The sequence below is a fragment of the Canis lupus genome, chromosome 5, assembly GCF_048164855.1.
Source record: "Canis lupus baileyi chromosome 5, mCanLup2.hap1, whole genome shotgun sequence".
In the NCBI taxonomy this organism is placed as follows: domain Eukaryota; kingdom Metazoa; phylum Chordata; class Mammalia; order Carnivora; family Canidae; genus Canis; species Canis lupus.
The window spans coordinates 2137368-2164586 of NC_132842.1; the positions used below are offsets into that span (position 1 = coordinate 2137368).

The following is a 27219-nucleotide window of genomic DNA, read 5'->3' on the forward strand; positions in this document are numbered from 1 at the left end:
AAGCAAAACAACAGGCCCAAACCCAGTGAGCACAAGAACCGGTGGCAGCAGAGTAGTAGCAGTGGTAGTAGTTGATGTGGCTGTCTTCATTAGGATCCCCATATTCTGTTTATTTTGAAGACTACATGTATTACTGCTAGGCAAGATACTCAGGGCTTAAAATAATACTAAGTTCAGCAGAAAAGTCTTGAGGAAGTTTAATGGTATGAGTAGCAAAAGGTAAAGATGGGGAGAATGAAAAAAGAAGAAAAAGAACAGCTTCTAACTGGGAAACAAAAATGCTAAGGGTTGGGAAAGGGGCCTAGGGGATTTATCAGAGAATGCTGCCTCAGTACATGCCAAATCCAGAGACTGCAGGACAAAGAGGACTGGCTATTTCCTGTAACAGGGCTACAAAAAGAGCCCGGAGACAGTTCATGTAATGAAAGGAGGTTCTTCCAGTTCCTTACATGACCAAGGACAGCAACAGATATAAAAGAGGAGCAGTTTTGTTTTGTTTTTTTTAATGTTATTTATTTATTCGAGAGAGAGAGAGAGAGAGAGAGAGAGAGAGAGAGGCAGAGACACAGGCAGAGAGAGAAGCAGGCTCCATGTTCAGGGAGCCTGATGTGGGACTCGATCCCAGGACTCCAGGATCACACCCTGGGCCAAAGACAGGCGCTAAACTGCTGAGCCACCCAGGGATCCAAAGAGGAGCAGTGTTAAAGAAAAACAATTTCGAGCAGCCCGGGTTGCTCAGCGGTTTAGTGCTGCCTGCATCCCAGGGTGTGATCCTGGAGACCCAGGATCGAGTCCCACATCGGGCTCCCTGCATGGAGCCTGCTTCTCCCTCTGCCTGTGTCTCTGCCTCTCTCTGTCTCTGTGTCCCTCACGAATAAATAAATAAAATCTAGAAAAAAAAAATAAAAACAATTTTAAGCATCTGACTGTTGATCTCAGGTCTTGATCTCAAGGTCATAAGTTCAAGCCCACATTGGGCTCCACACTGGGCATGGAGCCTACTTAAAAGAAAAAGAAATTTTTCAAAGCTAACAATTTGCAATGCAATATCTTAAAAATATATTCAGGTTTTAAAAAAGCAAAATCTGAGCACAATTAATTCAAAATGCTCAATATTTCCTTGGTATTGGTACAAAAATATTTTTCATTCACAGAAAATAAACCTGCTGGACAATTACCTTAATCAGTTTTTGGTACATGAATCAAGTTAATGTGTTGGTAAGTGTTTGAAAACAATGTGACATTGAAAGTGTAGGGCATTCTGTACACAAAAGGACAGTGAAATGTTCCAAAAATAACCCATTCCAGGTTCTTCGACACTAATTCACTTTGGTGTCTATTACACCATTCAGTTCAATCTCTACTTAAAAGAGCCAGTGACTGGATCTTCAGTTTAGCATAAAAATATTTAAAATATTCAGAGAGTTTTCACTCCCCTCCTCAAGTATATAGGTACACATTAAAAAGTATTTAAATTATTATCATGTCTTCAACTCTATAAAGACTTGTAAATTTACTAAACATAAGAAAATCTGGAGGGAAATAAGGCTACATTAATAATCACCGTGTATGAAGGGGTAATGGAGTGAGTGGTACCATACTTTTTCTCAATGCCAATATGTCTCAAACACCATAAACCTATCAAGGAGCCATGAAGAATAAGGATTTATAGCTCATTAGGTGGTCAAGCATTTTCTAAAGATGTTATTAGAAAAACTACCTAGAGACATGGTAAGGAAATATAGGACAGAACCATTATTTCCCATTGATTATCACATTTCCTTGGATAAGGTCCTGAAAACTTCCCCACAATCTTTTAGAAGATAGTGTCTGCACCAGAAAACCAACCAATGTGGAATCCTGAATTCTGGATCCCACAGTTTGTGTTTCAACCTTTGCAGTGACACTTCTGGTCCCTCTGGGAGGACAGAGTGGTCTCAGAACATCACCCTGCTCTCCTCTAAGGAAGTCAACGTAGTCAGTATCATGGACAGGACACAAGAAATTTAAAACAGAACAATATGGATGACCAAAAGACTGAAAGAAAAGATAAGAGATCAGATTTAAAAAGTAAGAATAGTACCAGGAGAGTTGCCACAGGAAACTACAAGCCAAGCCAAGGGGACCCTGAGTATCCATATCCTCGATGGCAGACCAACCCAAAATGTGATTGCTGTGGGGTCCACACTCCTCATCTACAGTTCTATCTCTGAAACCATAAAAAATGCTGGCAATGTCTTAATGACCCAGAAGCTGGAAACTGCTAAGACAATAAAAATCATTCTCACACAAAGAGACCCCACAGATCATACTAGAGGCATAGTAGCAACTGTAGGAAAGGCTATTGCTGGGACACTTAAAAACAGTTCTTAGGGATCCCTGGGTGGCTCAGCGGTTTAGCGCCTGTCTTTGGCCCAGAGTGTGATCCTGGAGTCCCGGGGTCGAGTCCCGCATCGGGCTCCCAGCATGGAGCCTGCTTCTACCTCCTCCTCTCCTCCTGTGTCTCTGCCTCTCTCTCTCTCTCTCTCTCTCTCTCAAATAAATAAATAAATAAATCTTAAAAAAAAAAACAGTTCTTACATCTTTTTATGCTAGCCTATAAGAGAGGGAAGCAGAAATTTCAATAATGGTCAAATTAGTGTTTTTTAAAGCACAAACCTGATTAGACAATTAGTATCAAAATTGTCAGAAATAAAAACAAACTTCATGTAAACAAATCATTAATAGGCTTTTGCTTTTTCTTAGGAAAAAAACATTATGTATAAATTGCTGCCACCTAAAAACTAACCTGATTTGGTACTGTCAGACAGTGAAATACACTTATGCAAGTGGTAATTTATGAGGGGAAAAAAGTCACTTCACAAACTATAACATGTTTCCAAGTGTAATAAATGAAAATAGAATGTTGTACAAGATTGTGAAATCTTTAATACTATTCACTCAGAAAGGCTGAATTAAACTTTTATGTAATCATGTCAAAATATGAAATAAATTCACTCACTAGTTTCCCCTCATAAAATGGTAATATTAATGGAAAACTCCTGAAATTAGGGATTCAGAGTTCCTGATGTCAAATATTCCCAGTGGAACCTTAAAAACTATAAGAGAGTCAGGAAATCTGTGTGTCCAGCTTCTATGGACACTCTAGGAAGGCTATCTCATTGCCTCCTGTTCCCTAATGTGGTTTTACTTCTGGCTGCTAGCACTAGGTGAAGACCCTCAGATATATGCTCGCTGATAAACAAGACATAAGATGTGTGCAAAGCAATGGGCAATGACTGATTACAATCTACCTGAAGTACTGGAAAGAAAAGAAGCTTTGCAAAGATACAGCATCAACATCCCAAGCACATGGTGGAAATGTATTTCTAATGCTGGAAATCACTATTCAGCGGCAGCTCTAAATTTCATTCCACTTCCTGGAGTATGAGCTCATGGGGCTGGACCTGAAAAATTGTGGCCTCTGTTATCATCAGTGCATGGCAGGACACAGCAAACACAGGGTAAAAACAGCACCAACAAAACGTTGTGTAGCAAAAGGAAGAATCAGGATCTACTGGAGTAAACACCGAGAGAGGTGGGGCCAAGAACCTGGGCAAAAAGAATGAAGCACAGTAGAATTCTGGAATGGTGGAGGGAGTCACAAGGCAAGAGGCTGCACAAATGCAGCATCTCCAGCAGGGCAGCCATGACCCCAGTAGGACAGCACACTGAGTTTATTCTCTTTCATATTAAGAAAACAAACACAAAGGTTCTTCCAGATCTGAAAAAGGAAATCTTGGCTTGCAAACAAGTAATACAGCCTCATGATGCCTTACCCACAATTCCAAAATCAAATGGCTCCAGACACATAGCCTTTCCTCATAAGTTTGTAAGAAAGCATATTTGCTGGCAAAACCTAATCTGAACTGATGCAAAATTATTTATAATATGTATTGACTCACCTATTGTTGAATACTCACATGTTTTGCTACAGAAATATCAATGATTTGATTACAGAGTTCTGCCTCGGACATCAGAGGAGGTATTACATATTACAGTACATGTTCCATATTACCTTTCTAAAATCAGAAAAAAATCTAGATGCTAATACCTGGCCATAGAAATTTGAGGCATAGTATTATGGGGCTCCCATGGAGCTGACGAGTACTCTGGCTCTCAAGAACTGATCGTTAAATTCTCAGAAATTTTGCAAGTCCACTGTTAACAGAGTATTAAAATTAAAAAATTTTAATTAAAAATTTAAAGAAGTAAAAATTGAAGTGTATCAATTTATACTTAAATGAACTAGATTAAAATCAAATGTAGTAAATACTTAAAACTCATTTCTTAGTTACATTATTGCAACCTAATATGTTTGGTCTTGAAGCTTATGCCCATTGCATCTGTACAGTAGAAATACTCTAGAATGGTATAATGACTATGTTTCCCAACTCCATACTCCGTGATGCCACATTGGCTTCTTGAAATAGGCAACGGTAGCATATTTACACCACAGAAATTGGCAAACACTATATTATCAGTAGGTTGTTAAACTTTTACAAATCCATCAATGCTTCAAAAGGCTCTCTTGAAACTATGAAGACAAAGATGAACTCACAACTACTTCCAGTATTTTATGTTTAGAAGGGCTGTTCCAGTGCAAAACAGATAGAGGTCAAAATTTGGGAGCCAGAGTCCACAGAATAGAAACTTCAAGAACCACAGTGTCCCTTTACTGAGGTTTGGTTTGCCATTAGGCAACAAGCTACATAGGCAGGCTTCTGCGTGCTGGTCTTCTACTCTTGTCCTAGTGCATTAAATTAGAGGTTAACCTCCCAATCACTATTGGCATGCACTAGAACAGTGACAATTATCTTATTTATTTATCTATATTTTATTGATTTGCTTGCTTATTTATTTATTTATTTATTTATTTATTTAGATTTTATTTACTTGAGACAGAGAGAGGGAGAAGCAGACCTCCTGCCAAGTAGGGAGCCTGACATGGGGCTCGAACCTAGGATCCCGAGATCATGACCTGAGCCCTAAGACAGATACTTAACCAACTGAGCCACCCCTGTTGTTCATTTTATTCAGTGCTACATCCCAAGGGCCTAGGCCTTGTAGTGGATAGAGAGTAAATATTTACTGAAGGAATGAATTAATTCTCCAAAGCACCATGTGGTTCAACACACACTATATTTCAAGTCCCATGAGGTAAGAAAAATTGGCAATTAAAGAGACCATCTGCTAAATCTTTTCTAGTATGAGAACTCATTGAGGGTGGGAGTAGAGAGTAGGGAGTGGGAGTAGGTAAAGAGGATGAGTATTCCATTATATTCATAAAGAAAGAAGTATATAATATTTACTTTATGGTTTAAATAAAGTTTTTATTGATTCTGAAATCTATTACTTGCAATATTGTTTCTATGAAAAAAAAAAACTTTCCAAATAATTTATTTTAAAATGAAGTGTTAGAGCACAAACCACCCATTCCTAAGTTGGAGACATCAACCCTATATTTACAGTCACCATAGCAACTTTTTCCTCAAGCTCTCATAGCCTTAATCTTAAATAGAGGTAAAATTTTAAAGCAAAAAAACAAAACCCAAAAATCCCACACAAAAAAACAAAAACACAACCATTCAAAACAAATAATCAAAAAATTAAACACACATTGAAAATAATATGGAAAATTCAGAAGCTGACTTTTTAGAAGATAATGTTTCTTTTGTAACCTTAACACATTATTTATAAGACACTTGTAAGATTTCTTATTTATTGCTTAGGAGAAACCTTCATCCTGCACGTGACTGCAGCTCAATTGATATTTCACCCATGGTATTTGCATAAGAAATACAAATGCAAAAAAAAAAAAAAAGAAATACAAATGCAAAGAGAAAAGAAGGACTTCCAATGCTTATGCATCTAATATTATAAATGCTTCTTTTAGAGAAATGAACATTTAAATCTCTCTAATCTGGGATCCTTGGGTGGCTTAGCAGTTTAGCGTCTGCCGCTGGCACAGGGCGTGATCCTGGAGACCTGGGATCCAGTCCCACATCAGGCTCCCTGCATGGAGCCTGCTTCTCCCACTGCCTGTGTCTCTCTCTCTCTCTCTCTCATGAAAAAAATCTTAAAAAAAGGGAACCCTGGGTGGCGCAGCGGTTTAGCGCCTGCCTTTGGCCCAGGGCACGATCCTGGAGACCCGGGATCGAATCCCATATTGGACTCCTGGTGCATGGAGCCTGCTTCTCCCTCTGCCTATGTCTCCGCCTCTCTCTCTCTCTCTCTCTCTCTCTCTCTGTGACTATCATAAATAAATAAAAATTAAAAAAAAATTTTTTTAATCTTAAAAAGAATAAAATAAAATAAATCTCTCTAATCTGTAATAGGAGACTCAAAAAGGCTTCCATCCCAAGATCCAATCGATATTCCTAAAGGAATAACAAAATTCTCTCATTCTCTGAATCTCTACAGATGAATTCTAAATTTATAGGCAACTTTACAACTGAATCTTACACGAACCACTAGAGTCCAAGATGGCACACAATCCTCTCATGTAGACACTGTAACCTCTGTCTCCTAAACAAATGCAACTGAAAGTTTAGACCACACCACTGACAATGTGTTGTGTGTTAGGTGTCAGATAACGGGGAGAAGGTCCACCAGGCAGTTCCGGTACCTTGATTGCAGCTTTTCTCCAGAATCATCGCTATGTAGGACATCTACAGGAAGCCTGGGATAAATAATGTTCCTCAATCTTAGCGTGACTCACTGTAAGAAAACCCACATAAATGAAAACAGTCAACCTTTATCCCACACAGAGTTTTGGATGACTACCAAGGGCCACAGGGACCTACTCTATCCAGAAAGACAAAAGAAAGACAAATCAAGGAATCCATCCCATTTACAATTGCACCAAAAACCATAAGATACCTAGCCAAAGAGGTAAAGGATCTGTACTTGGAAAACTATAGCACACTTATGAAAGAAATTGAGGGAGACACAAAGAAATGGATAAACATTCCATGCTCGTGGATTGGAAGGACAAATAGTTAAAATGTCTATATTACCCAGAGCAATCTTTACATTCAATGCAATCCCTATCAAAATACCATCAATATTTTTCATAGAGCTGGAACAAACAATTCTCAAATTTGTATGGAACCAGAAAGGACCCCGAATAGCCAGAGGAACGCTGAAAAGAAAACCAAAGCTGAAGGTATCACAATTCTGGATTTCAAGCTATATTACAAAGCCATAATCATCAAGACAGTATGGTAGTGGCACAAAAACAGACACATACATCAATGGAACAGAACAGAAAACCCTGAAATGGATTCTCAACTCTGTGGTCAACTCATCTTCAGAAAGGCAGGAAAGAATATCCAATGGAAAAAAGGCAGTCTCTTTAATAAATGGTGTTGGGAAAATTGGACAGCCACATGCAGAAAAATGAAACTTGACCATTCTCTTACATCATACACAAAGATAAACTCAAAATGGATGAAAGATCTAAATGTGAGTCAGGAATCCATCAAAATCCGAGAGGAGAACACTGGCAGCAACCTCTTTGACCTCGGCCACAGCAACTTGTTGCTAGACACGTTTATGAAGGCAAGGGAAACAAAAGCAAAAATGAACTATTGGAGGATCCCTCGGTGGCTCAGCAGTTTGGCATCTGCCTTTGGCCCGGGGTGGGATACTAGGGTCACAGGATCGAGTCCCGCGTCGGGCCCCCTGTGTGGTGCCTGCTTCTCCCTTTGCCTTTGTCTCTGCCTCTCTCTCTCTCTATCTCTGTCTCATGAATAAATGAAATCTTTAAAAAAAAAATGAACTATTGGGACTTCATCAAGATAAAATGTTTGCACAGTAAAGGAAAAAGTCCACAAAATCAAAAGACAATCAACAGAATGGGAGAAGATATTTGCAAATGTCTAATCAGATAAAGGGCTAACATCCAAGATCTATAAAGAACTTATCAAATTCTTTTGATACAAGAAATAACCCAGTCAAGAAATGGGCAGAAGACGTGAACAGACATTTCTCCAAAGAAGACATACACATGGCCAAAGACACATGAAAAAGTCTTCCATATCACTTGGCATCAGGGAAATGCAGATCAAAACCATCATGAGATACTACCTCACAGCAGTCAGAATGGCTAAAATTGACAAGTCAACAACAATGTTGGCAAGGATGGGGAAATAGGGGAAACCTCTTACACTGTTGGTGGGAATGCAAGCTGGTGCAGCCACTCTGGAAAACAGTGTGGAGGTTCCTCAAGAGATTAAAAATAGAACTACTCTATGACCCAGCAATTGCACTACTAGGTATTTATCCAAAGGATACAAATGTTGTGATCTGAAGGGGCACTTGCACTCCAATGTTCATAGCAGTAATGTCCACAATAGCCAAACTATGGAAAGCCCAGATGTCCTTTGACAAATGAACAAATAAAGAAGATATGGCATATATACACAATGGAATATTATTCAGCCATCAGGAAGATTAATTCCATCTTACCATTTGCAATTATGTGGATGGAACTGGAGGGTATTATGCTAAGTGAAATAAATCCATCAGAGAAAGACAATTATATGGCTTCACTCATATTTCAAAACAAAACAGAGGATCATAGGAGAAGGGAGGGAAAAATAAAATAAGATGAAATCATAGAGGAAGACAAACCATAAGAGGCTCTTAACTACAGGAAACAAACTGAGGGTTGCTAGAGAGGGGAGATGGGTGGGAAGATGGGGCAAATGGGTGATGGGCATTAAATGGGGCATGTGATGTAATGAGCACTGGGTTTTATATGCAACTGATGAATCACTGAACTCTACATCTGAAACTAATGATACACTGTATGTTAATTAACTGAATTTAAATAAGACAAAAAAGAAGAAGTGTCATTATGCCAACATTAAGAAACCCTGTTTTAGAAGACAAAGTTTAAAGGTCACTAACTGATCCATGCTTTACCCTATTGAATAGTCTCTCCGATATAACATGCATGAATTTATACATGCATTGCCTTAAGTGGAGTCTGATAATATTTAAAAAGTAACTTAACAATCCCCTCCATAAATACCGTTAGAACTTGGTGACAAATATTATTTTTCTAAATATAAAAATGATGGATGCTCACTGCAGAAAATAGTGAAACTAGAAGAGAATAAAGTTTCACTAGAAGAAAATAAAGTATTTTGTGACAAATTTATGAAAAGAGCAAGATAAGACAGCTCACAATTTGTAAATCTTTTTACTAGAAAGTAAAAACTCCTAAGATAAAGGGATTGTGAATAAAATGTTGATTTTCAGGTTTTCTGTTTAAATTTCACAAGTTTTCACAGAGGAAGTTTAACGATAAAACAACTCTTGCTCACATCATCAGAAAACGCCAGAGATAGGTGTGAGAGTTGGTTTTAAGAAAAAAAAATCTTAAAATGTAAGATGATAAGTGAGAAGGGGAGTGCCTGGAAGAGAAAAATAAAGATGGAAAAAGACCAAATCAGGAAAACATAAGCATAAATCCACTTCTATTCATCATGCATTCTTTTCAAGCCACAAAGCAACTTGGGACTTTTTGTTCGAAATCGCTAAGCATCCCATCTGCAACCTATTTGCAGACAGAGGCATCACAACAGAGAACCTCAGCTGGGAAACGGCTGGACACAGACAAACTGCTATTCACTTTTCAAACTGCTGAGGAAGAGAGACCACACAATGGAAAAACAAACTATAAAGTTCTAAGTTAAGGACTTTTGTCAAAAATATTTTTTTAAATCACAGTCTGATAAATTTCAGTCATTGTATTTAAGAGAATCCTAATTACATTCAAAAGAAAAGAAGATATGCTTGCTGTCACTAATGAGATCTCAGAGCATGTGAATTCAGAAGCAGCAGCTAGTGTCCTAGGATGCCATTTTTTTCATCATTTGCATTAAGCAGAAATTTTATCAGAGGCCAATTAATAGTCAATTTAATAGCTCTGTGGAAGAAGTACTAAATTAAGTGTGTCAACACCATATATTCGGTGCCTGTCTCTGTCTTGCACTCATCAAGAAAATTACATGAGTGACACTCCATTCCCAGAGATGAGGGCAGATCACTGGCAACTCACAATACTTGGTTGACAATTCCAGTTGTTTCAAACATCTGGTAGAAAGGAACTTAGTTCCTTTTTGTAAGTACGCTAAAAAAGAAATTTGACTGAGACTCTTAATGTTATTTAAAATCTTATATATTGGGCAGCCCGGGTGGCTCAGCGGTTTAGCGCCGCCTGCAGCCCAGGGCGTGATCCTGGAGACCCACGTTGGGCTCCCTGCATGGAGCCTACTTCTCCCTCTGCCTGTGTCTCTGCCTCTCTCTCTATGTGTCTCTCATGAATAAATAAATAAAATCTTTAATAAAAATAAAAAATAAAATCGTATATATTAAAATCCTGAAGACAATTCCATGCTCAAATGAACTAGATCCATTAGAAACATGTGCATTTCCATACCGAAGGAAAACAACTTTTATTAAGCAATTTTCATTAAAATTAAGCCAATATTATACATATATACTGCAATGCTATCAAACTCCTCAAAAATCTAGATCCCTCTAGCACTAGAATAACAAGTTAATTGAAGCTTTAAGTTTCTGTAATAATCCAAAACAATTAAGATTTGACTACTTTGAGAAAACGTGACTAGATTATAAATTTTTCCAAGCAATGATTTAAATGTTATCCATGCAGGTAGTTAAAAAGAAAGGGTTATAGTACCAGCTCCAAATAACACCCCTTACAGCACCCTAATGCAGAGTTTCTCAAAGTATAGTCCCTACCAGTAGTATCATCTCCTGAGAACTTGTTAGAAATACAAATTCTCAGGCCCTGCCCAAACCTATTAAGTCAGAAACTCTGGGGCTGGAGCCTAGAAATCTGTGTTTTCACAAACTTGTCAGGCATTCCTAACACAAACTCAGGTTAACCTTCCAGGGATGGTGAGATAAGACTAAAGGACAAGGAAGATGAACTGAAGTGTTTAATAAGATGTATTGGACTAAACAACATCCATGATTGATCTCATTTAACCCTAATAACAATTGTATGATAGAGGAACTTTTATTCCCATTTACACTGGAGCAATACCAGCTTGGTGAGATTAAAATAACTAAGCCCAAGTTCACTGCTAACCACTAAGACATGGCCCCACACAAGCAGCATGTCCCTTCCTTCCTGCCCTCAGAGTACTGAATTCGCCTGCTCAATAAATTACATACGATTTTAGGAAATGAACAGATTCCATCAGTATTTTAGTCTTGACCACATGGGTGTCCAAACCCCACCTGAGTTGATACCATTCCCCTCCTCAAAAAATAGGTAAGATGTTCGCTTTAGATGGCCATTCGGTTTCTCTTTCCTCAGTTCAATTTTTTTGTAATTGCTTCTCTAAGGAACACAGCCCATCTTACCAGCTTTGCAATTTGACCACCTCTTCCTGAACCCAGGCAAAGTGTCCACAGTTGGTCCATTCCTAAACAAAATCCCATTTTACCCTATCAAAAGGGACTAGGTGGGAGGCACCTCAGGAATACAGCTTTTACAGGGGCGTCCTCTCCGACTCATGGGAAAGAGAGATGTTAAGGCCCAAACACCACCATCTGTACTTGTCAACAGGAAAAAAACACATGCACACGGGGTCAGCAAGAATCTACCCACATGGATGTTGAAAGGAAAAATATTTATAATGGTTCTATTAGAAATTTGGGGAAATACTCTTAGCTACATACAATAGGAGATATATTAAATCACTGCACAACCATAGTGTTGGGTTGGCTGAAAGACAGGGGCACCCAAGATGGCGGACATCTCAAATTGGGTCAAAATGGCCGATCTTCCCGCCAAAGCAGCCACGACCACCACATCATCTCCAGTAAATCTAAGCCTAGACGGAAACCAAAACTTTCCATCCAGGACTTTCCAGCCAGGGACCACCCCCCATCGTCTGTACTATCCCCACCCCCACGTAGGGACACGGTGTTCCCTAGCCTAATTTGGCAAGGGACCCACCCGGATCCGGACCAGAACCAATAAGGCTTAAAAACCCCCACACTCCCCAACCCCCCCCACGACTTCCCTGACTCGGGCCACCTCTCCGAGTCACAGAACCTCGCCCAGGAGTGCTCCCCGTTAAAGTACTCTCGAACCTACTGCCTGGATCTGCCGGGTTTTTTTATTTCTCCACCGCTCATTTGGAAAAAACCTAACACTTAGTATTTAAAACCTGTATAACTATTAGAATATATATCCACAAGCATGGAAAGAAAACTAAGCAATACACACAAAAATATTAACATATTGTATTAAATATTTAATACTCTAGAATTACACGGGATATATTTTCTACTTTGCACTCTTGTTTTTCACCTCCTCACAATATAAGCATGTTTGTAATGCAAAAGTGTATTTATAATACATTTAAAGTTTTAAGTGAATACAATACATATGTCTTATACTTTAGAAGCTAGCAAATTATCAGCACATACATTAATATTAAAGTAATGAAAAGCTGTCTTAAAGTTTAAAGGTAATAATTTATATTAGCAGTCAAATGTGGCACACTTTAATGAAACTCACTATTGCAAAACACTGAATATATTAGATAAATATATTTTTGTACAGAGAAGAAAAATAGGTACTTTGCAGATCATAGCAATTACCAATACCCATCTCATCAACAAGTTTCAGGGTTCTGCTAGAAATAAATACACAGCTCTTATTTTCCCTGGAATTAACTGAGCTGCTTTCTTCTTCTTTCATATTGTTTTAGAGATTTAATTTATTCTTGTGGCCCAACACAATGAATGAATACATTAGAATTTAAGACCATCCTAGAAGGACCCCTGACACCCAGATAAAACATAGTTATTACTGTCAGAACACAAATGAAATAATCTGAAAATTATTAGCCTGCTGTCTAGTTTTCAAACACACAAAAGCAAGAAACAGGTTTTTTTTATTTTATACTTAGTCTAAAAAGTTATTTTTATGAAATTATATTATTCAATATTTGATAATAACATGTAAATTTCCTACTAGAATGGCTACTCATGCAAATTTATGAATGGGTGGGACATTATTGAACAGCTCATCAAAAAGTTAGAGGGACATTCCAATTGCCCACCAGTGTCCATTAGCAGGTCAGTTTCAAGCAACCTTAGCAATTTATAGTAATTTACAAGACGAAATATATAGAAATAAGACTATTTACTCTGCTTAGTTTCTTAGGTTCATGCAACCATTTAAAAAATAGAACAGTGGGGATTTCAAAAGTCAAAGATAGGGCAGCCCCCATGGCTCAGCAGTTTAGCACTGCCTTCAGCCCAGGGCGTGATCCTGGAGACCCGGGATAGAGTCCCACGTCGGGCTCCCTGCATGGAGCCTGCTTCTCCCTCTGCCTGTGTCTCTCTCTCTGTTTCTCATGAATAAATAAATAAAATCTTAAAAAAAAAAAAAAAGTCAAAGATACACAGCATTTTTTACCATACATTTTAAGCATAAGCAACATAAATAATCTGCCAGAATTAGGCCACATCATTTCCCCCCCTTGGGAAGATTATAAATGTTACACATACTTATATGTATTAAATAATTATGACTGGAGATAATCACAGCACACATAAAATGTAAGCATCACTGCCAAGAATTTGTCTAGAGATTTATTACATTGAAAGATACAGCTTTTAAGCTCTGTATGGAAATCACATGTTTAGCTCTTAATATTACATAGAAATGGGGCAGCCTGGGTGGCTCAGTGGTTTAGGCCACCTTCAGCCCAGGGCGTGATCCTGGGGACCCGGGATCGAGTCCCACATCGGGCTCCCTGCATGGAGCCTGCTTCTCTCTCTACTTGTGTCTCTGCCTCTCTCTCTCTGCATCTTTCTGTGTCTCTCATGGATAAGTAAATAAAATCCTTTTTTAAAAAATAAATAAAATAAAATAAAATAAAATAATAAAATAAAATAAAATAAAATAAAATAAAATAAAATAAAATAAAATAAAATAGCTAATTAACCAATAAATTTTGACCATCAGTTCTAGCAACTACTGAAAAATTTGCCTACATTAAATAAAAAATTTCTCACGATTTCATAAATGTTGTACTTCTATAGGTTCTAAAGCTAATGAGGCAGTGACAGACAATTTACACAAAAGGGGTGGCGTCCTCATGCAACTCAATTTCTGTCCATCAAGAACAGTCTTTCCATTCGATGTTTTAGGTTATGCCAGTTAGCCAGCCTATACTTCAAAAACTTGTATGAAAGCAAGAATATTTATTAACCTTGGAAAACTCAGTGTTCTATAAATCAAGTCTTTAACTCTTCATTTTTATAATTTGTTTCCTGCAGAAATATTTAAAATATCATAAAAGTCATTATTCAAATAGAATTAAAATTTTGCCCTACACATAGTAGTCACTCAATGAATGTGACTTATGAACAATCTTCCTCAGCATTCCAGTCTTCTAAATTAGGAAGTGCCACTCTTCTCTCAGATTCCTAAACCAATGGCAAGAACTAAAAAAGGGGTAGCCTTTGATTGGCTTTACTTTGTAAATATTTTGAACAAAATGTCTGTCACTTCCCATAGTTCCTTCTTTGGCTTCTATGGCATCCCAAATCCAACGTCCTGTTCATCACTCACAAAAGTTAAGTCACCTGATGCAGTCAACATTCAGCTACTTCAAGAGGACTAATCTAGGTATATCCATTCTTGGACCTTGTTTCTGTTAGGTCCAATTAACCTAAATTATCAAAGTATCTCTACAAAGGATGGGCAGGAGCAGGAAAACTGAACTGCAAGCATCAGATAACTCAGATTTCAACAGTTACACTTTTTAATATGTTTTAGTTGATTTATCTTCCAACAATAGAAACCTCAATCCAATATGTTTTTCCACACAATAATTATGATATATTTTAAAAACCAGTATCTTCGAAATTGCTTGCAATAATATGGATTCCCACATGAGAAACCCTCTGAACTAAGAGCCCTGTTGGGATATGCTATGGATTTCTGTCTCAACAGAACCCTCATTGTCGTCTCTGACTTAGAGCACTTGACAACAAAGCTTATTTAAATATAAAGTCCACATTAAGTAATTTTCTCCTCTGAAGGTCTTAGATTTTATGATGCACCCCACTGTCTAATGTTCAAAATAAATAAAAAATTCTCTTATCCATATAGCCCCTTCCTTCATTTTACACAAGTGAGATCTCTTCTGTTTTAAATCCTTAAAACAGTCCAGAATCCACAGTACAAAGAACAATTCTCAATGGGATGAGCTTTGTTGTTGTTGAAGTTGGTTTTCTGCGTTATGTCAAAAGCTAGCCAATCCTTGAAATCCACTGATACAATTTTGTCATTCTGTTACATTGGTTGCTATTTTAGCAAAAAATATTTATAATATCTCCTAAAATACACTGAACTTAAGCACTGGTTAGAGTTGTACTTAGAAGGTTTTTTTTTTTTTTTTTTAATTATCCTCCTACTATCCTCAAACAGGAATACATTTCACTGAAATACTATAGACAGAAATTTTATTTCAAAAAGTAAAATCACCATGTATTTCTTTCATTGGGTAATGTTCTTCCACTCACTCCTTTGATAAGTCAAGTAGCCTATGTACTCTGACCTCTCTACAAGAAGGTTCTAATGACAGAGACTAGACAACGAAATATTTGAGCCAGTCAACAATTCCGTTGCTTCTGGGTGACCATGCCCCAGGCAGTTCAACAAGTAGATACCATCTGACATAAAAAAGTGCATTCTATCAACACTTTCTTCAATCAGTGTTGCCAATAATCCAAAAAAAAAGAACTTTGCTGGACTTTCTCACATTTAAGCCAACTTAGTAAAAAGAAAATCTCACAAGCTCTGTGAAATAAGCCATGGTTCATCTGTTGATCCCTTAAACAGTTGGCATACCTATCTGTGCCAAGGCTGGGAGACAAAGGCCTTGCCTATCACCACATAACATGCAGATCGTTGCTAAACATTCTCCATCTTTAATGTATCAGAACTTATACCACATACAGAAACTGAATCTTTCCTTTAAAAAATAATACATTACGGAAAAACATAAAAAATTACAAGGAAATCATGTCCACAGAGACTTAAGAAAAACAAATGTCTCTCCTCAGGGCTTATATATTTTACAATCACTCTATATTTGGAGATAATTAGGATTTTTTTTCAACTCAGAAAAAAGGAACTTTTTATTGTGTTTCTTTAGCTGGAAGTCTAAAAATAAAACAGCAGGAGTACAATATTAAAAGTTTTCACTTCAAAAACAATGTTTTTCATTAAATAATCTACTGATCTTTTACCTATTCGTTACTCTTAAAGACAACATGTCTGCACAACTGCAATCTAAAACATCAGAAGGACAATGTATTATATTACACATGCCCTTCACTTCAGAACAAGAGCTCTACTCAGGTCTGTCAATTTAATGCCATGAGTACTAAAGAAATTTTTTCATGATTATCTAGCTCTCCAGAGCCCTAGCTATAAAAATATGTTAGAATTGAATGCCTTCTTCAAAATGCATGCAAAAAAGAGTGATCCTAAATCAACTTAAGATATTTTTAAAAGTCTCATATAAATTATGTAACACACATTGAAATTTCATAGCCAAGTATTTATAGCCAAGCTAAGTCACAGAAGTTTGCATAACACACCTCAAAGGGGGGTAAGAAATGTTCATGTTCTGATGCACATAGCTGACTAGTTGGGTTCTCCCGGAACCAAGGCAGGATGACGGAGGCATGGCCACCAACATCGACAGGCCCACCCTGGGAGCTCAACTGTTTTTAACTAACTTAACAACCAAACAATCAAAATATCTTAAATGGGACACATATCATACATAAATAATCATTTTCTAACCCACTGGGTTTATTCACTTACTCAAATATTTGTAGGTAACAGAATCCAACAGGTTACTTTAGTATGAAAGAAGAGCCTGGGACTTTTTCTGTCCCTACCTCTAAGCCCTAGACTTGAGGTACATCAAGAGAGCTGAGAAATTTCCTTCAGTTAAATCTACACACATATTTTAAGGCAAAACACCAAGGAGGAGTGATGGAAGTAAGACCTGATAAAGTGTGAGGCCCCAAGCACCCCAGGTCTGGACCAAGACACCCTCACTCTGAGCAAGAATTAGTCGAGGCAGGAGGATCACAACAGGTAAGGCAGGGGCAGAAGCTTCCCCACAAATCAGCAAATGTTATAGCTACGGCTTTGGTCAGATAGGGATGGTGGACATCAGCAACGTAAGCCATTAATGAGGAGAGAGGTCAAACCAGTCTGCTCCCAAAGGCCTTCCCAAGGCAACGCACCACCACCACAGGCAGAAGGACCTGTGACCTCACCAGGATTATTTGATGCATTTGGGAGAGACAAAAATCTCTTTGAACAGCAGAACAGCAATAAAATTTTATTGTCACCCCAGAAGTTTGGGGTTTTTTCTCCTTTTCTTTGGCCTTGCTACAAGAAAGAACCACTCAAGACCCGAAGTAAGAGAAAGACACTGTACAACCACGTATGTTCAAAATTACATCTTGGGCAACAATGTCTCTAAAAACATCTATAATCACATTTCGAACTCAGTAGTTTCGCAAAATACATTTCAAAGGGAAAAAAAAACAGAAATAACACTCAAGCAAGGACTCAGGACTCAAATATTTTAAGTATTGCATATGAGTGATTTTAAGCTTTAAAGGAGCTTAAGTAAATGGTCTGAGGAAACATTTAAAATGTCAAAATAACTATCATTAGAATAGAACAGTAAAACCTACTGCAAGTTTATGTCAGTGGTATCTTGAAGGGACTCCTTGCCCTTAGACAAAGCAGCACTTCAAATACTCGAAACCACTATAAAACAATGGCACATCCTACAACTGAACAAGTATCTCACATACTTTAGACTGAAGCCCACGCTGGCTGATATCCTGGTGAGAGCTGAGGATGGCAGCAAATCATCATTAATCAACCTTTCAGTCCTTCTCTGCAGCCAGGTCCAGAGCTGGGGATGACAAACCAGGTGTAGGAATGCAAGGGTTGCCAGCCAGGGCTCCTGGGTCAGAGCCACCAAAGAGGAAGGGACATGTGGACAGGGCACTCCCAGGCATCCTCTCCAGACTCCTGAATCTGAGTCCCCAGAGTGGGATTCCAATGGAGCCAGATAAAAACATGGCCTGGGGACGGCAATTCCCAGCCACATTTTAGATTCAGGGAAAATAAGGCCTTTGAATGTCTTTGAACGACAACAGAATCATTGCAAAAATGGTGTACCAGATAAACGGGAAATCTCAGATTAACTACAAAGAGGTAAAAAGGATAAACTGATGGATGTGAAGGATGCCTGGCTCAGTGGAATATGTTCAATGTGCCAGAATGCACATTTTTTATGGAACATGCTAATGATAGCAAATTACTACAAAAGGAATTTGGAAAGGAAAAAAAAAAGCGTGGAACAAAAAGCAAGAGACACAAAAGCTTATATTGATCAAAATTTGGGTTTCAGAAGAAAAGTCTTGTTGTTGGGTTTTTTTTTTTTTTTTAACCCCACTGGACCAAATGAGCTGTAGCACACAAATAGGCAATGTTTTGTTCAAAAGAAGAGTAAGCCCCTCACCATAACATTTACAATACTACAAAAACTCTATCAAATTATGTGAAGGCAGACCCAGCGGCTGGCATCCTTAGGCTCTGGTAAGGTAAATACTAAAACTGTCTACTGCTGTTTTATGTATTTTATTGCAAGACTATTGATGCATTTAACACACAAATGCCAGCCATTCCAGGCCAGGATACAAAAATTTATTGTGGATGTGCTTTACGTTAATGTTGATTCCAACAGTTTACCATCCATCAGCTATTCTAGTGCCAATTAGCACCTTAAAAATCATGTGTAAATATTTGAAAAACATGTTAGCAATTAAAGGGAGGAAATATTCCACATTAAAATCAGGAAGAGACTTTAGGTTAAATACTAAAAGGTAACTGCATTCTCAGAAAACCAAGTTTCACAGCACAATACAAAATGCAATATGCACTCTAAACCAAAAATACAACATGTAGATCCTATTTAAAACTCAGTAAATGCCAATTATTATTTACTGCTTTCAAAACTAATAGGTCCTCTAATTGAATATAAGAGGCTTTAAACTTTGTGCATCATTAACTTATACTCCATGTTAGTAATAAAGTGTTGACAAATGCTTTCAGTGAACTAAGAATGTGAAAAATTCTGAATAAACGCAGCTTAGGATCATTCTTTGTTCTAACTTTTTAATGTTTACCTTTCTTATTAAACAATAGTTAAAGTTAGATTGTCTAGCTGGATTTAAAGTCAAGCTTTATTCCTCAGGAATTTAAAAATAAGAACATAAATTTCTCATAACTTAAAGATTTCCATTTCCAGCAGAAAAATCCTAACAGTTAAAAAAGAATTTTAATATAAACCAAAAGAAACTTAATATACCAAATTACCAAGTTATAATTATGCCAATGACAACACAGCTTTTCATTAGGAATCAGAACCTCACACTATTAAGGCCATTTTTTAAATTATTGAGCTTTAAAACTGGAACAAAGGCTGTTAATTGCAGGAATTGATATATTCTTATTAAAACCACACCAACTGTTCAGAATAAGAAAAGTAACCAAAAGCACTCATTCATGGGGAACGTCCAGGAAACTAACATTTAGATATTAGTTAGATATTTAGATAGCATTGAGTAAAGTATTTGAGAATCTATTAATTGGTTGAAAATGGACCTTTTAAGTCTTTTAAGAACAGTAACTCAAACCTTAGCTTTCAAGACATGGATGATGTGGTCCCAATCCATTCAAATAGAATGACAGTGCCACTATTCTACTTAAAGAAAATATTGGGAAGTTTTAGTTCTTTTAAATCTGATGAGAAGACAAAACCTTGTCCTTTGCATGTATGGAAAAATGATCTCCCAGGAAAAACTTAAATCAAAAACAACTGAGAAACAAAATGTTAAGGAGCATAGAATAATAAATACTTCCAATTTTGCTTTAACTATTAAAAAGCCTTAAACCAAGGAAGCAAATCATGTAACTTCCATGCTTGAATGTGTATCTTACATTCTTACACTATCCTTATTTTTCTTTATGCTCTTAACATGTGCTAGCTAGTCTTTTGTCATCAGGTGCAACATATAAAGTCTATTCGTCCCCATTCTGGTGCCATCCCCATTCTCTGAGAAATACCACTGCTCATCTGCACAACTCCCTATATACCACCCGTCTAAAGGGGCAGACCCTTGGTAAACACAGGTGTTCGGAGTAACTATTTCATGATGCCCTAATCATCACCATCATCATTGCCACCACCCCTCCACCATCCCCTTCCAGCCACAACTGATGAGATCAGGGCTGGAATTTTTATCTAAAAAGGGCCAGCCGCATTCTCTCTCCAGAGAACTTGCAAGTGGGACTGAGAGACCACAGGAGGCTTAGAACTAGCATAAGGAAAAATTAATTATGTAAGCTAGATGAATTATAAATAATACGGAAATAGAGGCAAAGAAAGCTGCTCTGTGGGAGGAAGAATAAAGCAGAATTCCAGAAAAAAAGGCAAGAAAAATCAGGGACTGAGCAGAAGAACTTCTGTAGTTCCTCCAACATAACACCTTCTTAGTTCTGATTCCTATTGATTTCCTATGCTAGTTGAATTTACAAAGAGCCCCTGCAGTACCAACTACAATTTCATTCTTTTCTACTTAGGCTAACTTGATTTGGCTGTGGTTATATGGAACTCAAGAAACTCAAATGAATAACTCTAACATCTTATGTGCAACAAAGATTTAACATACACAACTGTGCTACGACTCTTCAATCCTTTGGCTTGCGATAATTTAGATGAATAAGGTATAGAGGGTTTGTTTGTTTCTGTCCATGTCTATTTTAATCATGAACTTCAAGGGTTGTAACTAACCCTCCTCGTTCACTCCCTCCCTTCCAAGACTCCACTGTCCTTCACTGTATCAAGTTCGACTCCTTAAGTATCTATAGGAGGCTGTTTCTGGCACACAATTGTCTCTATTCCACACAAAATCTCTCTGAGCACATAGCTATGCCTGATCACAACCCACCACTAAGCAGAGATGGCAAAGCAAGGTATAGTATTGGTTTAATTTTCTCTCCCCAGCCACTAATACAGCAACAACCAATGGATCCAGTGGTTCAACACAGATAGAGGAATATCCATCACCAAACAACATGAAGTGTACAGTCTCCTTTTCTCTACTCTTTCCAACAAGGGCTGTTCCACAATCAAAGATGAAGACAACTGTGGAGTCACTGGCTTTATATCATAGGTAGGGATAAAGTAGGACCTTTCAAACATGCAGCCCCGTACAAGATGCAAACATTCCTACTTAATCTTGCATGTGGACTACACATCTCTTTGCTCAAAAGTATTAAGTAAGCCATTATTTCTCTCAGTGCCAAACGCCAAATAATCTAGCACTCCACTTCAGAGGCACATTAATACTTGCTCCTTCCAAAATCAATTCGAGTGGATGTTGTCACAAAGTTTTTGGTAGCTATATGTCTTACTAGAAATTTAGCTATATGAATTTAAGCAAGAATCACATAGTAAACTGTCAAAATTGCACTGATCTTTAGAACTGATAAAAAGACTTAGTACTCCTACTAACTTATTTCCTCAGTATTAAGTCATACATAATTTGGGAAGAGGTTCTATCTCCTTTCTGCAAGAAGGTTAGCTTTTACTGCAAAGAAAGGGTCTCTGTCTCAGCTTCTATCACATAATGTCCCCTCCCTGCAAAATGTGCAAACGTTCCTATTAATGATTACTTAATAAAGGCATGCTGCTTAACCCACACAGCTGCTATTCCCTCTCCCTGGGATAAACTCCTCCCTTTAAAAGCATCTTTTTTGTTCTTCTTTTTCAAAGTCTTAAGTTTTCTGAAACTCCTATGCCAAAGCACTCCCTCTTTCTAATTCCTCTGTTCTGTTCCATGTCTTTTTCGTATTGGTACCGTACTCTGCTTTCTATTTCAATTACTCATAAACATCTTAACAACAGCTCGGCTTCAATGAATTGATCTAATCGGCAAATCAGTATCTTTCACTGATCCAAGATAAAAAAGACTTGTAGGCTAACTAATACAAAATTGTTACTCTTTTGATAACCTTATGTGGAATGCCTCGGCAGATGACTGCTAAGTACCTGAAATTACCCACCCATGCATTTTTACACAAGGGCTATAAACTCTAGAAAATTAGCCAGAGATGTTAAACGAGTCCAATTTTATCTTAAATGGTAAGCCTCTAGAGCTTTCACAATACTTTCTAAAAGAAAAGTGAAAACAGTGGAATGTGAATTCTACTAGAGTTGCATTAGTTACCAGTCAGAAGAATAGACACGTATCAACAAAAGAGAAGACAAGATTGCTACCTTTTAACATCCCAGCGAATGAAGATTTCTTAAGTGAATGCCAGTCATCAGCACCACAATTTCCTCTGTAAATCATTATTCCACAGTTTAACAAATAGAGTTACTCACCCAACAGAAAGACACACAATAACTGATGAAAAGGATGACTCCCAGGACAGCAATAAAATTTGACCTTACTTACTCGACGAGAATATAAGTGACTATAACAACAAAAATGTACTTCAGAGGCTTCTTCAGCTCCCACTTGTCGAAGTGAAGAAGAGCACAATGGCTGTCATTTAGAATGATCCTGGGAACTGAACTCAGATTGTTTATGTTATATGGAACCAGGCATTTAAAACAAGTCTGTGAAGAGAGTTTTCTTTCCTAACAAAATATCTTTCATAAAGTAAAGGATTTTGAAAGTTTGAATTAGAAGCGGACTTTGATCCTGTGCCTTAATTATCAGCTTCATAAAAACCAGGACATTCTCCCAAGCATACAACATCAGAGTAATTTAAAATGCTGGTAAATGTTTGGCTTCTCAAGAAAAATAAATGAATTGAATTTTAAGACTTACATATGAGAAACCATAGCTAATCATGATTCCTGAAGAAGGATCAGAGCCCTAAATCAACATCTGGGGAGACTTTTCTTAACTGTATAATGCAGATTTTGCTACGCTCTGAATATTTTTTTCAGCAGGCTCTATACTGGGCTATGAATACATATTGCTATTTCTCAAACTCAGAACAGCTACTGTTCAAAACTAGGCCACTCAGAAAAAGTTAGATGCCACAGATCCTTTTCAAAAGTAGGTATGTTTATACATGTTCCCATTCTAAGGCTTAAAGAGTTTAAGGGGTTGTTATATGCTTAGGACTTGGTAATGAAAAAAGGACATAAGCCTAATACAGACAATGTCACAGAACCCAAAACCATCTACTACATGAAAATATGTCCAGTTTTTGGTTTCCTCCATTTTATGCATCTTCACAATTTTACTTTGATAATGCCTCTAGCATTAATAGTAATTCCTATGTTTGAAAGTTAGTGTCCACAGATGTAGATCTTTATTTCAAAAATTCCAGGGAGACAGGCACCTACATACTATAATCTGGTGTGGGAGAGGGAGTATCTGAGAACAAAGGAAAACACAATGACGTGTCCACTACATTATTTTAAAGTCTTTTTCTTTTGAGACAGTGGTGTGAAATGGTGACCACATTTTCGTGAGTTGCAAAGGATTCCTGAGAAAACAAAGTGTCAGCACCTCATTTGGACTGTTGAGGTATTTGGAACTAATACGGCATTTTCATACCAATATAACAGAATTCTAGATCAAATTAGTCTCTGTTCTTTCCCTCTGGGCATGTACTCAGGTGAGGGCTCCCTCAAGCCACTATCTGGGTAAGATTTTAAAACAAAAAAAGGTCCCCGTGGTAAAAACAGGTGTTGCTGCTATTCAGCATCAAGCATATAACAGCTGATATGCAGTCCTAAGAAGGGCAGAGGGGCCAGGAAATACTATTCCGATTACTCCAAATGTCTGGTGCAAGTTATACCCTGCCTGCAACCTTGGGGTGGTGAGGGAGAAGGAGAAATGATAACAAAAAATCCCCTTTACCACCACCCCAAAAACTGTGCTATAGGAATAAACTACTTCACCATGGCAACCACAAAGGTGAAATGAGGGGAATCTTAACCTTGCTAAAGGTTAACCAGACTTGATTTATCAGTTTTAATTCCCATTTATCCTTATCCAAAACTGTATTCATTAAAAACAGGTACAGTGCCGAATTCACGTTAACATGTCATTTCCCCCACCAGACGTTCTAGTAATCAGTGAAGGGCCTTTAAGACCATCGATCAGTGGTCTTAGTCCAGGCATCAAGGGCCTCGGACACCTGCCCCGTGGCCTCAGCGGCACCACGATCACACAAGTGTTTACTCTGCATGTCTATTCTGTTTTCTGTCTTCCAGGTTTTGCAGGTCTCTTGTCAGAAATCCTATGGATTACCATTTTAATTTTTTACAAGTCAATGATTTCTATAAGTGTGAATACCACTTTGGTTAAGCCAAGCAGGACACAAATAATTTCAACCAAATGAATCACCATCTTATGGAGGGAGGAGGGGCACAAAAAGGAAAAGGAATGTGGTCTTTTTAAGCTACGAAAAGTAATGATTTTTATTTAATTTAAAAAAAGGAAAGTCCACCTTTTTATGAACACCAGTTAATTCTCTTCTATACTAACCATGACACTACAATCATCCTTCTAAATACAACCATACTGTGTACCATCATTCTTACAGTTACCCACTTCACATACCTAATAAAATATTAAATTTAAACAAAAAATGAACTTTTAGGATTATCTTAACATCTTGAAAATTAGAGCTCAAAAAAGGTGTTTTAGAAGGAGCTAATAGAGAGTCACAGGGCTAAACAGAAATATTTACATATTACTAAGATATTATGAAGCATTTCACAAATTTTCTATCAAATGTACATGTAACAAAACAGTTAATTCATTAGGAAAAAATTTGCTAATATAAGAATATAGAACACTGTGTCTTGGGTATAGAATCTGTTCATACATAAAATTCCTACCTGTCTTCAAGAATAACTAAGGTAAATCAGTGTTACAATAAAGTAAGATTAAGAACAGTCCAATGGAAATAAGAAGTTGCATGTTATAATGGAAAGATCTTAAACTTTGGAGGATCACAAATCTGTCAGCAATTACTGGTTCTATCACCTTGGACTATTGACCCTCTCCATCCATGAAATGAAATTAATAATTTCTACCTCAAAGAGTTTTTATGAGGAGAATTATGAGGAGTTTTTATTATATATATATATATTTTATTATATATAATATATATATTAGTTCTCTAGGAGGTTAGTTATATATACCCAAATATAGGCTTTTTATTGATATATAAATGAATGTTATTTATCTATTTAAAAATATAGATATGACAACAGAAAATGTTACTTAACTCAATATCCATTCCACCCTCCTTCCTCACTAATAGACTCCATTTCTTTCAGGGAACTATTTTTCTCTGCATGGCTATGTGACACTGCAATTTCATTTCATGTTCAGGATTTGCTTAGGAAAGGGCAAGAGACCCAATTATAGCCCACAAGTCATCAGATGAAGTCTTCTGAGAGCTTTGGGGGTAGGTTTCCAACTCACACAGCTGGAATGTGTAAGATGCAACTGCTATAATTCCCTTGTGATTCTGAGAATGAGCCTACATGCTGAGGATGACAACAACAACAACAAAAAGGAATTGGGTCCTTGACAACATTACCAAATTGCATAACTAATAAAACCTCTCATCCATTTGGGGATATATAATTATGCAAAATACAGATTCTCTATTGTTTGAATCTCTTAAGTGAATTTTCTATTACATGCATATTTTGATGGAGTAGATACTTGAGATGCTTTTATTTTATGAGAATATATAAACACATTGTATTATCTCAGTCTCCAATTGCAAGCTATCAATATAATTTTCACAGTTATGAAATAAAAATAACACTTCTCAAATACTATAATTCATTTCTTACAACAAACTTACAAAGTAGATATATCTCTTATCCCCATTTTAGAGACATGTCAACTGAGGCCCAGAAAAGCCAAGTAACTTTTCCCCACACACAGAGCTATTAACATAGGGAGCCAAGATGGAGTTCTGGCAGAGCAGGTCTCAAGCCCACTCTCATAATGTTAAGCAATACTGTCTATCAAATAAGTAGCATTAAAATAAATTTAGACCATCAGTAATATTAGTTGCTGGCCAGAAACCTAAGATAATTTATTGTCCAATTAGACCCAATTATGAGATCTAGTTTAATTATATCAAGACAGTTTTTCATCTGGTCACTACTGAAGACCATATGGCCAGATAAAAGACATAATATTAAAAGATTTAACCATATTTTTCTTAACTTAATAAACAACTTGATCTTTAACAACTTCCTGTTTTAGATCATTTATTCCCAATTCTTAAAATCAGAGTTTTTAAAAAGTGATTTTGATGCACAGTATGCCTGAAAACCTTGCTTTAGATAATTATGTATTGGGAATTCACTTTTCAAACACAGGATAGTGACTCTTTCCTTTAAGACCATGTGGAAGCTTACAACAAACACTAATCACATCACCAGGTTTAGAGCTGAGGGAAAAAGGAGGATTTGGAATCCTCAAAAAAATGTAGGATTCAAATTATCCTGGTAATTAGATTTTCATAAATTGTCCATTTTTCAAATCACAAAAACAAAAAGCCATGATTCAATGGTTTTTCCACCTTACCAAAAGTTCAGCCTTGATTTTCAAAGATTAAACATAGTCCAATTAATTGACCACTGACAATCCAACTCAACACATTCCAACAATTCAGGGGTCACCCCAAGGAGAAAGCAGAGAGGGGGTTCTTACTACATGGGGTCCAAGGCTCAGTCAACAACCCCCTGCAGGGGTTAGGGTTGGGGAATAATGCCCAGCCCTATCACCACAATAGCACATGAAAAAAACTTGATATTTTGCCAGAAGCTTTGAACCTCTTCTTCCAAGGGATTGACAGATAGAGCATGTGCATTCCTGAAAGTGATATGAAAACAACACAAGGCACCTCTGTACACCATTTCTATACAGGTCATAAAAAAACCTCTGCAAAAAGGTAAACACACATCCCTTCAGAGACTTAATCTTACAGCAAAACAC

At 37.2% G+C, this 27219-nt stretch overlaps 1 protein-coding gene across 31 annotated transcripts in view; it reads right to left on the reverse strand.

Moving 5' to 3' along the window:
- Positions 1–27219, reverse strand: part of PARD3 (par-3 family cell polarity regulator) — a 649441-nt gene that overhangs the window by 404186 nt on the left and 218036 nt on the right. The gene's annotated exons all lie outside the window — the stretch shown is intronic.